Source organism: Scylla paramamosain, chromosome 15, assembly GCF_035594125.1.
Source record: "Scylla paramamosain isolate STU-SP2022 chromosome 15, ASM3559412v1, whole genome shotgun sequence".
NCBI classification, from domain to species: Eukaryota; Metazoa; Arthropoda; class Malacostraca; order Decapoda; family Portunidae; genus Scylla; species Scylla paramamosain.
In genome coordinates this window covers 20153512-20164816 of record NC_087165.1, presented here as the reverse complement: position 1 = coordinate 20164816, position 11305 = coordinate 20153512, and positions in this window count along the sequence as shown.

Sequence of the window (11305 nt, the reverse complement as noted above, 5' to 3'; positions counted from 1 at the left end):
GTGTGCTTGGTGCAAGGCCAGACTTCATGTCTTTTCGTCTCCAACCATAATTTCATTTTATATTCCTTTTTGCCAAAAACATAAAAAAAAAAAAAAAAATGCAATGTTTTTGAGGCTGGAATGGAATAATTGTGTTTACATTAATTTCATTGGGAAAAAAACTTTCAGTTCACGAATTGAGTCACGGAATAGGTTAAGTTTGTGAATCGAGGTTCCATCATACTTCCTTTGCCTCCCCACATCCATTTGCACTTGTTAAGCTGTTGTGCTCATCTCTGTGACCTCCTGACTAATATAGTGCTCCGAAAACAAACAAACACATGCATTATGCCTTATTATAGATGAACTTGTAATACTGCAGGCTATGTCAACTGTATTACAAATATTTTTTGAGTCATCCATTGCCTTTGTCACTGTAGTTTTGTTATGGGTGCTTATGTGGACTACAGTAGATACAAGCAAAACATATTGTTATATTAATAACATATTGCAAAGGGAAAGCAGAACAGATATCTTCATCTATTGGTTCTCTTAAAAGAATCTATGCAGAGTTGAGGGAAAAGACAGTTAAAACAGAGATAAAGCACTATAAAATAGACTACATATTATGTTACAAAACATTAAATTTCTCCATGCTAGGCAATAATGTTAAAGTAGCTGTGTATGAGGTGTGAACAATACAAAAAGCAGTAGAGAGTTGCAAGTAAGACATCTGAAAGAGTTCAGCTATTTATGTACTCTTACTTCCCAACTTACTTCCCTAATATATATATATATATATATATATATATATATATATATATATATATATATATATATATATATATATATATATATATATATATATATATATATATATATATATATATATATATATATATATATATATATATATATACTCCCAGCACTGCCTGTCCCGTTGCTGTTAACTGTGCGGCCAAAAAAAAGGTGTTTGTCAGCATATTTTAGTGGATACTGCTTCATTTAACAGTCATGTAATGAAGCTATAGAATGTATGTCCATTAATTGCACCAAATGAAACTTTAATTTATATACGTTAAAGAAATGGAATAGATATAATGCTTGTGATATATTGCATCAGCACAAATATCAGGTGTCTCGTGCTGTCCTGTATGGCTGTGTTTCATATTTTTCATGAATGTATGCCTCATCACTAAACTTCCACAACAAATATTTGATCTCTCTGTCATGAAGTTGAAAAAACTGCTGTGCAATTTAATAATGAATAAGGAGGCCAAAGTCAGATGTGATACGTGTGAGAATCATAAGATTGATTCCTGAAACATGTTTCTATTGATCTTAAAGCTACCCTTATGCTAATCATAGTTTTAAAAGTTGCCTTATCAGTCTTGTAATGAGCCAGTGTTGCTTTATACTTAGTCTTATTTTTTATTTTTTTATTTATTTATTTTTTTGTTGACAGGTCATCCTACATTCATATTGTCACTAAGAGAATTTTCTTTATTAGTATTATTAATTCTTTAATTCAGATAGGAAGAATGTGAATGTAATCAAAAGTGAGGTGATGGTGACTGAGAGGAGTGAAAATGACATGATTAATTTTGAAGGCCCATACAAAGTTAGATGCATAAAGGAATGTAAAGTTTGTCAGAAAGAGTAGAAAATAGAATAGGTTAATGAATTTAAGAATCCTGGTTTCATTGTGTATGAAAGTATGGAAGGTGAGACTAGAGAAAGAATTGGGGAAGAAAGAAAAATGGTTGGATCTCAGGAGCATATGGTGAATGGAAGGACTACGAGCATGGTAGACTTCAGTGTGAAATGAAAGACAAAAGATCAAGGATCTGAGTAAATTGAAGAAGTTGCTTGAGAAATGCTTGTGAGTGTGAGGGATGGATGGTGAAAGTCATGAATGTATATGCAATAGATATAGTGTGTCTAAGTGTAGGTGAAGGAATAAAATATGGACTAGTTGAGGGGCTCAAGGTGGTTTGGACACAGAGTGTATGTTATACAGGTTGACCATCACTCATCTGTCATCATTGGGACCTGTTGGGTGCCAGATTACAGAGATGTTAGGTTAGATTACAGTTAACCCAACAGTTACCCTCATCCTACCTTTTAAAATACCCTATAAATCAGTACAAGTTGATTAATAAGTGGGTCTGTACTTATAATTTTTTTTTTTTTTTTTTTTCCCTGCCAATATTGATACTGATACTTAATTTCTGACTAATACTGATAACATCCATATGGCTGATACTGTTAGCAAAGAAACTTGGCAATTTTTCTTTCTGTTTATTTCATAAACTGTTTAAGAGCCAATGCTGTATAATTCACACAAAATTCAGATTCTCTCTCTCTCTCTCTCTCTCTCTCTCTCTCTCTCTCTCTCTCTCTCTCTCTCTCTCTCTCTCTCTCTCTCTCTCTCTCTCTCTCTCTCTCGCAAAAAGTTCAACCTTATCTTTTATGGATAATGGACCGTGTTTGCACTTTATGCAGCAAAAAGCATTTCTTCTATTCACTGGAGCTATAGCTGGAGCTAAAACTAAACAACATTTAATAAATGGAGAAAAACAAATTAGAATGGCCTCCTTGTGTTTGAAAGTGATACCAGCTGATTATACAGCAAGTACAGTAGTGCCAACAAACAGTAGCAATGGTGGATTGATGCTGTGACCCAGGAAGTCTGAAATTACACTAGCTGAAATAAGTGCCGAATTAGAAGATGGAACCAGATTTTTGATGGTTGACCTGTACTAAGTGTGATAGATTTTGTGGATGAAAGAGGATGATCTCCAGTGAAGTGGAAGGACTGTGAGCTGGAATACATGAAAGGAGAATGTTGAGATTACTGCTTGCAAAGAAAAAATACATGGAAAGTAATAAACTGAGGCTTCTGTTGTGACCAGCCCATTGAAAAAATGCTTTAGAATTGTGAATAGTTATGAAATGTATATAGATAGAGTCATTGAAAGAAATAAGACAATAATGAAGTACTTTCAGATTGAGTAATATGTTCAGGAAGAAATTTGTTACTATTCTAACACAAAAGAAAAAAATTGAGTTACACAGAAACACAGGCCACAACAGACTTTGTGGCTCCCATAAGGTGACCTAGCCATGAGACTACTAAGCAAGTAATTGTAGTAGAAAAGGAAAGCAAGCAGAAGGCTTTCTCCCCATCTTCCACTCCCTCTGACATAAATAAGCCTTATAGTTGAAGAAATCCATGTAAGGTTAACAAAATTAGTAAAAAAAGGCTTAGTAGAAACAGCTGAAACACTTTAAAAGTGAAAGTGAAGAGCTCAGGTAGGTGTGAGATGTTGGAAAAGAGAGAGTTATATGTAAGAGTAAAAATGTGAATGTTCAATTTAATTGTTGTGCCAAATGTCTTGTAGGATAATAAAGCGAGACAGTAAATGTACAGTGCTGGATGGAGAAAGAATGAGTGAAAGGAATTGGTGATGTGGTTTCAAAGAAAAATTATCTAAAGAGATTTGCAATATCTCTCAATATAAATATACTTTATTAGAAAGGGCAAGTAATGGGGAGATGAAATTATTTTAAAGATTGGGAAGGAATTAACTATAAAAGACAAGTAAACATTTAATGGAGAGGTCTAGCAAGAGTATGGAGGAATCATGTCAAGAGAACACCAAACAGTAGGTTGCTGGAGCCTGGCTGTCGGAAGCTTTCAAAATGGCAAATATTTCAGAATAGGGAAAATAAACAAATTTTGAAATTTGCACAGACGTGTGAATGAATAGTTGTATCTTCATAAGGATTCTTGTGCTCTCTCTCTCTCTCTCTCTCTCTCTCTCTCTCTCTCTCTCTCTCTCTCTCTCTCTCTCTCTCTCTCTCTCTCTCTCTCTCTCTCTCTCTCTCTCTCTCTCTCTCTCGTGGATTAGACTAAATGGGCTTATAATCTCTTTCTGGTTGGATAACAGCTGATGGTCACAAATCCAGCACTTCGTTTTAACAACTGTGTTTGAAATACTTTTTTATTTATTTATTTATTTTTGACAAGAAGATCTAAACGCATACGAAAATGAAATCCACAGTTCAATCTAAGAAAAGTTGTTGTATGTAAGTCAGTATCTGAAGTTAACTAACCTGCACTCACCTCTACTGCCTTCAGTACTTTTGCTTAGTCTTAAGTCCTCTGATCAGTTAACAATCTCCTTGATAATTGGTAGATTCTCAACAGATTAAAGGACTTGAGTTTGAGAAAAAAGCTGAGCACAGTAAAGGTGAAACCACAGGGTTATTCTATTACTGGCCATGACTGTACTCATCAGCTTGATGCTAGTGTCTGAAGGGATCACCTTAACCATCACCGCACACTTGCACATACCATCACCACCTTTCCCAGTGAGGCTAGCATAATAACTTGCATCATCATTGTACATTAATTTTTTTAAATTGTTGTACAGATATTTTATAAGATATTTATAGTAAACACCATTGATTATACTAAATATTTTTGTATGATAGTCTTAAGGAAGTAAAATATATAATGGGAGAACATAAAATGTAGTGTTATGGAATTAAGTCTGTTATATTATTTTACACTTAACAAAAACTTAATTTGAAGAAATGCTCCTCTGTTGGTGAGCAGTAAACCTCAAAAAAAAATTGTATCAGTATTTGTGGTAGCATCTTAAAAAAAATTATCTCCCTTTATTAAGTAGAATAATAATATGAATAACTAGGATTCAAGGGAAGATAAATTTCTGAGATCAAAGATGTGGAAATGAGGATAAATGTATCGCATCTTGACAATCATTTAATACAAGTTATGTTCAAAACCAATTTTTTTTTTTTTAAGATAAAAGGGTAAGACCATTATAATTTGTTAAGACACATATTACAGGATAGTAATGGGTGTATTTTACACTCAAACAATTTCCTTAAGATCTTTGATGACTTACAGACAGCCCAAGTGCTTTTAATAGATAAAGTTTGGGCCAATATAAACAACCTTAAACAATCAAACTATTGCTACTAAAACCACATCCATGAAGGCTAGCATCCCTGGCTATGAATCTATGGGCCTCAGTTTAAATCCAAGCTGGGGCAGTCAGTGTACAGCTCACCAGCTTTTCATCCTTCCTTTGGTTTGGTTAATAAGTGGATACTAGGTGAAACCTGGGGAAGGTAAACTGTAGAAAGACAGATGTCACTCTGTGATATCTGTGTTCTCAGGTAGGGGATATCATCCACCACAAGCCAATGAGATGGAGATGAGTACTGAGGCCATGCACAGCAATAGCATATGTCCCCAGCTTTAACTTTTTCAAAAACATTAAAACATTTGAGCTTTCTCCTCACATAGATTTATTTATTGCAAAAACTGTTAATTGCTCAATGCATGGCAATTTTCTGTAATAGGTATATGATAAAATTTCTGGAAAAATACTAAGGCAAGATTATGTTTTTCATAGTAAAGAAATAGTAAGCTCAAAAATACTTAGTATCATTTTACTCTTTCACCAGTTTCAACATGGCTTTTCTTATCGTTCTCATCAGACAGAGCTTCACATTCTAAGTAATTTTAGGTTAGGTTAGTTTGGTTAGGTTATGCTATGTGGTGATGTGTGACAGCTGGCTGGCCAACATAGGCGAGCAGCAGCCAGTCCTCTAGGAGAAAATTGCTTGTGAGTGTTATAGCTGTGTTACTTGTAAGGACGAAACTATTTATTTTGGTACATTTCACTGTTTTGTATTTTTATTAATCTGCTTTTTGTTTTTGTTGCAAATTATTAGTTCCTGAAGGATAGTGGTCAAGAGTTGGAAAAAAAAGAAAATATGATTTGTGGAAAAAACAACAAGCAGATTAATTCAAAACTGGCCAAAAACTACCAGAAAAATGTTTTCTCTGGAATAGAGACTGGTTAAAGAGTAAAATTTTAACAAATATTTTTGATCCACTAATCAAAAGCTGTAGTAACAAACTGCATTTTATATGATATATATATATATATATATATATATATATATATATATATATATATATATATATATATATATATATATATATATATATATATATATGAGTAAGCAATCATAGTACATTGTGATGATCTTTGAACCTCATCTAGCTGATGTTGGCACTGCCAGCACCTACAGTGGGCTGAGGACACTTTGGTTTGTATTCTTCAACACATCATTCTCTCATTAGGAATATTTTGAAAGGCTACAGATGACTGTTACATTCTCATGATGTTTTTCTTATTTATGATGTAGAACATTTGATAGAATAATGTAAAAATCATGAAAATGCCCTTGAAAACTTAAGTAATTTCCTTAAAGCATTTGAGAATGTGGTTCTTGGCCTAATGTCATTTGTTTCCTCACTCTGCTTTATGAATGTAATAAAACATATATATATTAATATATATATATGGAGTTCATGTAACAGAAATACTGCATCTAGATGTCCGTATATCTATTAATATGTTTGCCTCTGTCAATTTTAATAACTGTTCCAAAGAGCAACCATGAGGGGTACAGTCACAGCAAAATGTTTCCCTTACTTCTGTTCATATACCTCATATTTGGTCACTCAGTCTCATTTTCATTACCTTCTCTTCTTGACATGATCATCCTCTTTCAGCACAGCATTTGCTTTATTTTTGCATATTCCTTTGCCATGATATTTTCACCTGGTTCATTATAAAAATCTTTATGTATATGTCACCTTTTACAGCTGACTGTGGATTTCATTTCATTATGCTTTCCCTCTTGTGACAGATAAATGACTAATTTATTTGTCATCAGACAAATAAATAACACATGAAACTTTAAGGTTCACAAACATAAGCTAAAGTTCTGAAATGTTAGGTAATGAAAATGCTTCTTTGTTTTTAGTTTGGAATATAATGGTAAATTTATTGTTAAATCTACCTCTGGAAACTATGAATTAAAAAGTAATATCACATGTCAAAATCAAACTTTAACAGGAGGACATCGGTGCTACCTTGCCACATGGAACATTAAAAAGTGAGGCACAAGGATTTCTGGTATTTTGCTCTCATCCTGATATCATTTTGGTGTGGATTCAGGTGATGGTAGAACATCAAAACTTGTGTTGCCTCCTCTCTTAACCTTTCATGTAACAAGGTGGCACCAACACCTGCTAGCTTGGCTTCAATAATAGTAAAATGAAACTGAAAATTGTTGATTCATAATTATGCCTACATTATATCTTAAGTATCATACACAATAATAGAAAGTAATAATACCTAATATGCTAAACTGTAGCATATCAGTAAAACAAGTGATGTGCATTTTCACCCTTTTTGGCTCCTATGGTTACATTCAATATCATGTTCAGAAATAGAAGAATCACATCTTTCTCCTGCTAGCTGTCATATTGCAATGCCCAAACTACACACTGTTAGTAGTGGGAGGGATTTAGGGAGCTCTGAAATAGTAGTGAAATCAGATATTGGGTAAGCAGGAAAAGAAATTAATTGACAGGAGATATATAAAGGTGTAATGAATGATGTATATTTACACCTATTCCACTACTGAGACAGTATACTTGTATCTGATTTTTATATACCAATACATTTAAAAGCAACATTTCAGGGGTTTTGTATTTGAATTATTGTTGCTAGAAATCAAAGTATTTGCATTCTTGTTTGAATACTTGAACAGGTATTCATATTTTTTACAGCAATATGATAGTTTTATTCAGAAACATAATTGCATGCTTTATTGCTCACTTCATGAAAGAGAGAGAAATAGATTTTTTATAGGCTACTAATAAGCAGAAAATAGTAACTATGTGAATGTATACATTCTTAAGCAAGGTAGATGTGATGTCTTGTTGCTGATATTTGTAGCACTACCTAAGTACAGCACCACACTTTCTGACAAACACTTTTACCCATGAATATTTATGTATGCATTACATGAAAATATTTAGTAACTATTTCTTTTTGTTTCATTTGAATCTCTCTCTCTCTCTCTCTCTCTCTCTCTCTCTCTCTCTCTCTCTCTCTCTCTCTCTCTCTCTCTCTCTCTCTCTCTCTCTCTCTCTCTCTCCAAGTATCCATTCATAATCATATCAGAGTAGTTAAGTGAAAGTGTTGGTTTTCATCAGCATCACTTGTTGGTGTGGCATCATCTTCATCATGTCACGCTCCTCTCAGGCAGTTTTAGATCCTAGAATGGGATCATGTGCTCAATGTGCTCTTTAGTTTCAGCAGTAGATAAAACACATGACAATAAGCTCTTGAATATTATCACAGTGATCAAACTGTAATGCTATGATGGTCCTTAATTCAACTGCCTGCATAAATATTTTTTAGAATATTTTGGTAATTAACAATGTCCCAGTTACAAAACTTCAAAATCAAGAAATAAAGATGTGATGATTATATGAATGAGATTTCATGGATTATCTCTTTTACAAAAGGATATCATAATATCACAGGCACTTTGAAAAATAACCATAAGATTCAGTTTTGTTAAATTAACGTCCAGAGTAAACTCTTTATTGGAAGTAAAATCTATGGAAAGCAATATGTACTCTTTACTTGACAGTTCTTTAATAATGCATAATTAAGGGGAGGATATTGTTGTATTGTAAAATGAAAAAAAAAAAAAAAAAATCTGCAAGAACAACACTTGACAATACCTTCTCGATTTATACAGCTGACAAAATAGCTGGGTGTATTATATCAACTTAAGTAAAAACCAAAGAGAAAATTGATCGTCAGATTCAACCTTCAGGTTTCATTGATGTATACTTATCATATCTCCAAAAAAAAAAAAAAAAAAAAATGCTATGATAAATGTCCTAAGTAATTTGTAGTTGTGCAATATTATATCTACTGGAAGACATTCTTACCTGAGCTTTGGTCAGAAAGGTGGCTATGACATGATCTTCAGTATGTATTAAATACTGAATATGTGTATGCATAGCTGGAAGGGTTGGTTCCCTACTCAATGCAGTATTCACACTAAGAAGAAAAAAATAAAGAAAAAAAGGCAAGATGTGTAGACACTATTGTATGTAGATGAGGTATGACTGGCACACAGCTGAGACACACAATGTTTGCCTGTACTTGTAAGGTCACTTAGCTTATACTCCTGTGTCATATGTTCTTGCTGCAGAGTACAATTTTTGCAAGTAAGATTTTTTAGAAATAAAGATACTTTATTTAGAAATGCAGGCACATATGAAATTAAAATTAAACTGATGCTGACACTGTATACCAATGAAATATGTAATGTAAATTAACTCCATTCCTGTCTCTCTTGTACATACTTGCTTGTTATCACTGTCACTGTTCCTTGACATCAGTGAACACAATGCCACATACACATTACTACACTTGAAAGCTAATACATGGATTGCAATAGGAAAATGTGCACAGTTGATGCAACACTGCCAGGGTGAGTTGTGGCTCATTACTCTGATTTACCAACTTTTAAGTCTCAATCAAAAGTTCTCTGAAGAAAACAGATGAGTACTGTCATTCTTATGTTAAATTCAGTATTAATTTTTTATATTTACTAGAAATAGGTTTTGTATTTAAAAAAAAAAAATTACCTGTAACATGAATAGTCTTTTAAGGAAAGAAATACTTAAACTTTTACATTCAATGGATTTTGCTCTTCTTGCAAGTAGTCATCTCAGGACTACACATGAACATATTCCATTTGTATTGTGTTTGCTCAAATCGCCTTGTTTTATGATCATTTTGCACTTTTCCTGTACATTATTAACATTTAATCATTATTATTATTTATTTATTTTTTTAGACAAGTCATTTAATCATTATTATTGTCATCATCAGCAGCTTATGTAATTCCACTGCAGGACAAAGATCATGTCAACCTTCACTCATTTCTATCAATCATTTGTCTGTTCCAGATCATCCCACCAAACCTCTTCCATCATCACATCTGCTCTCTCTCTCTCTCTCTCTCTCTCTCTCTCTCTCTCTCTCTCTCTCTCTCTCTCTCTCTCTCTCTCTCTCTCTCTCTCTCTCTCTCTCTCTCTCTCTCTCTCTCTCTCTCTCTCTCTCTCTCTCTCTCTCTCTCTCTCTCTCTCTCTCATTTAAATGTAGTCAATATATATTCTACTCAAGTCTGGTCCTTAATCTATTATGTTCTTTACTTCCCCATGTTAAATCTAAGTTTGGAGTGGCCAAAGGGCCACTTCAAACTTTTTCTTTTCAGGACCTTTGTAAGACTAGGTTTCCATCTAGTAAAGTACATTAACTATGAACATTTCCCTTCAGTAATAACTGGAATTATTTATCATAACTGTATTTTGTTTACCAAAACCACTTCATTCCATTACTGTTCTCAAAGGACATGTGGCACATGCTTAGTTAAAAAATTATTTCAAAATTAATAATTTGTGTAGTACTTCATTGTACATTTCTTCTGTCCTTTGCTGATATATATATATATATATATATATATATATATATATATATATATATATATATATATATATATATATATATATATATATATATATATATATATATATATATATATATATATATATAACTTTTAATTTATTTTATTTTATTTCATTATTTATTTATTTATTTGATTTTTATTTATTTATTTATTATTTATTTATTTATTTGATTTATTTTTCTTTCTTATTTTTCTTTCTTTCTTCCTTTATTATTATTATTATTTTTTTTTTTTTAGGTCCAGAAATGAAAGGACATACCATTCTAAGCAAGAAAATGTTCCATGCATTTACATAAATTTTTCATGATAGTCTAACTTTTACAGATCAATTTTGAGATGCAGTGCATTTAGCAAGGGACATAGACCATCACAATTAGTATGTATCAGTTACCACATGTATCATATATCCCATTTTCTGTGACAACTGATTATGTAAAATTACTTCAGTTTTTCAAAGAAAAGTTTTTAGTTTGTCATGTTAGGCATCCCTCCTTAATGGTGCAGTTATTCTAAAGAAATGAGTATTCAGCAGATGTTCATGGAATTATGAAGGCAAGAATTGCCTTACACTGGGATAAACCAAGCCCAGCATAACTGTTCAGACAGCTTCCATGGTTGCTTGGTACTTTGATGTTGTATTATCCACATCACTGTAATGTATCTACTATAATGTATCAGACATCATTCAAAACTGGCTATCTGGAGATATATATGTATTTACTTAACCTAAAGCATTAAAAAACCTAAAGCATTAAAACATAATAATAATAATAATAATAATAATAATAATAATAATAATAATGATGATGATAATAATGATAGTAATAATAATAATAATAATAATAATAATAATAATAATAGTAATAATAAT